Source organism: Tachypleus tridentatus, unplaced genomic scaffold, assembly GCF_004210375.1.
Source record: "Tachypleus tridentatus isolate NWPU-2018 unplaced genomic scaffold, ASM421037v1 tig00013296_pilon, whole genome shotgun sequence".
Taxonomy (NCBI): domain Eukaryota; kingdom Metazoa; phylum Arthropoda; class Merostomata; order Xiphosura; family Limulidae; genus Tachypleus; species Tachypleus tridentatus.
The window spans coordinates 30,001-32,671 of record NW_027467834.1 but is presented as its reverse complement, the minus strand read 5'-3'; the positions used below and the strand labels follow the sequence as shown (position 1 = coordinate 32,671).

Sequence of the window (2,671 nt, the reverse complement as noted above, 5' to 3'; positions counted from 1 at the left end):
CGGGGCATGTTATTTACGGTGACTGTTTCCCTTTCCCTCTCGTTCCGAGCGGGGATAAAAGCAGTACGTGCGTTCGACCGCACGCCTACGAGTTAATCCGAGCGATTAGCCGGTCTCAGTCAGAGACACACGGGATGCTGGACCCGCAGCGTGCTCTGCACGAGCCGTTGAATTTCAGCATGTCAAACCAAGGGTCCGAGCGGCTCTTCCCTTTCACGGGGCACGTCAATATCGGTGACTGTTTCCCTTTCCCTCTCGGTCCGAGCGGGGATAAAAGCAGTACGTGCGTTCGACCGCACGCCTACGAGTTAATCCGAGCGATTAGCCGGTCTCAGTCAGAGACACACGGGATGCTGGACCCGCAGCGTGCTCTGCACGAGTCGTTGAATTTCAGCTTGTCAAACCAAGGGTCCGAGCGGCCCTTCCCTTTCACGGGGCATGTTATTTACGGTGACTGTTTCCCTTTCCCTCTCGGTCCGAGCGGGGATAAAAGCAGTACGTGCGTTCGACCGCACGGCTACGAGTTAATCCGAGCGATTAGCCAGTCTCATTAAGAGACACACGGGATGCTGGACCCGCAGCGTGCTCTGCACGAGCCGTTGAATTTCAGCATGTCAAACCAAGGGTCCGAGCGGCTCTTCCCTTTCACGGGGCACGTGAACAACGGTGACTGTTTCCCTTTCCCTCTCTGTCCGTGTGGGGATAAAAGCAGTACGTGCGTTCGACTGCACCCCTACGAGTTAATCCGAGCGATTAGCCGGTCTCAGTCAGAGACACACGGGATGCTGGACCCGCAGCGTGCTCTGCACGAGTCGTTGAATTTCAGCATGTCAAACCAAGGGTCCGAGCGGCTCTTCCCTTTCACGGGGCACGTGAACAACGGTGACTGTTTCCCTATCCCTCTCGGTCCGAGCGGGGATAAAAGCAGTACGTGCGTTCGACCGCACGCCTACGAGTTAATCCGAGCGATTAGCCGGTCTCAGTCAGAGACACACGGGATGCTGGACCCGCAGCGTGCTCTGCACGAGTCGTTGAATTTCAGCTTGTCAAACCAAGGGTCCGAGCGGCCCTTCCCTTTCACGGGGAATGTTATTTACGGTGAATGTTTCCCTTTCCCTCTCGGTCCGAGCGGGGATAAAAGCAGTACGTGCGTTCGACCGCACGCCTACGAGTTAATCCGAGCGATTAGCCGGTCTCAGTCAGAGACACAAGGGATGCTGGACCCGCAGCGTGCTCTGCACGAGCCGTTGAATTTCAGCTTGTCAAACCAAGGGTTCGAGCGGCCCTTCCCTTTCACGGGGCACGTCAATAACGGTGACTGTTTCCCTTTCCCTCTCGGTCCGAGCGGGGATAAAGCAGTACGTGCGTTCGACCGCACGCGTACGAGTTAATCCGAGCGATTAACGATTGTCTTTGTTACGAAAGACGTTCTGTTCCCACTGCTGATGCGACGAGTTTCGGGTAACCATGCCGAGACATCGGAATATGCATCATTTTCGATATAGCTTAGTGTGGGTTGAGCTGTCCTCCGAAGGTCGGTTCTTCCTGATACGCCCTAGTTTGTTTCGTTTTATCGGAACTGTTGTTTTGGAGAACTCGTACTCTAGAGTGTGTAAGAGGTCTGTCTCGTGATTGGTGACACGAAGTAGACAGAGAACGGCAGGCGTGTATCTAGCCACGCGTCTGCCGATTCGAGAGTGGTGTTTCTACTCGCCGTTGGAGCGGGTGGCTTGCACCGAACGAGAAAAGATACCTGGTTGATCCTGCCAGTAGTCATATGCTTGTCTCAAAGATTAAGCCATGCATGTCTAAGTACATGCCGAAATAAGGTGAAACCGCGAATGGCTCATTATCCAGCCGTTGTTCCTTAGATCGTACTTTCCTACTTGGATAACTGTGGTAATTCTAGAGCTAATACATGCAACAAAGCTCCGACCTCACGGGACGAGCGCATTTATTAGACCAAGACCAATCGGACCTCGGTCCGCAAATGATGGTGACTCTGGATAACTTTTGGCTGATCGCACGGTCTAGCACCGGCGACGCATCTTTCAAGTGTCTGCCTTATCAACTGTCGATGGTAGGTTATGCGCCTACCATGGTCGTAACGGGTAACGGGGAATCAGGGTTCGATTCCGGAGAGGGAGCCTGAGAAACGGCTACCACATCCAAGGAAGGCAGCAGGCGCGCAAATTACCCACTCCCAGAACGGGGAGGTAGTGACGAAAAATAACGATACGGGACTCTATCGAGGCCCCGTAATTGGAATGAGTACACTCTAAATCCTTTAACGAGGATCTATTGGAGGGCAAGTCTGGTGCCAGCAGCCGCGGTAATTCCAGCTCCAATAGCGTATATTAAAGTTGTTGCGGTTAAAAAGCTCGTAGTTGGATCTCAGTTCTAGACAGGGGGTCCGCTTTGGCGGTTACTTCCTGGCCTAAACATCCTGCCGGTTTTCCCTCGGTGCCCTTGATTGAGTGTCTTGGGTGGCCGGCAAGTTTACTTTGAAAAATTAGAGTGCTCAAAGCAGGCGAAACGCCTGAATAATGGTGCATGGAATAATGGAATAGGACCTCGGTTCTATTTTGTTGGTTTTCGGAACACGAGGTAATGATTAAGAGGGACAGACGGGGCATTCGTATTGCGACGCTAGAGGTGAAATTCTTGGACC

At 53.1% G+C, this 2,671-nt stretch overlaps 1 non-coding gene across 1 annotated transcript in view; it reads left to right on the top strand.

The window, feature by feature from the left end:
- The first annotated feature begins 1,750 nt into the window (after positions 1-1,750).
- Positions 1,751-2,671, top strand: part of LOC143243700 (small subunit ribosomal RNA) — a 1,803-nt gene continuing 882 nt past the window's right edge. The window contains exon 1 of the ribosomal RNA XR_013024710.1: positions 1,751-2,671. This exon is cut by the window's right edge and continues 882 nt beyond it. This is a non-coding gene — a ribosomal RNA (small subunit ribosomal RNA).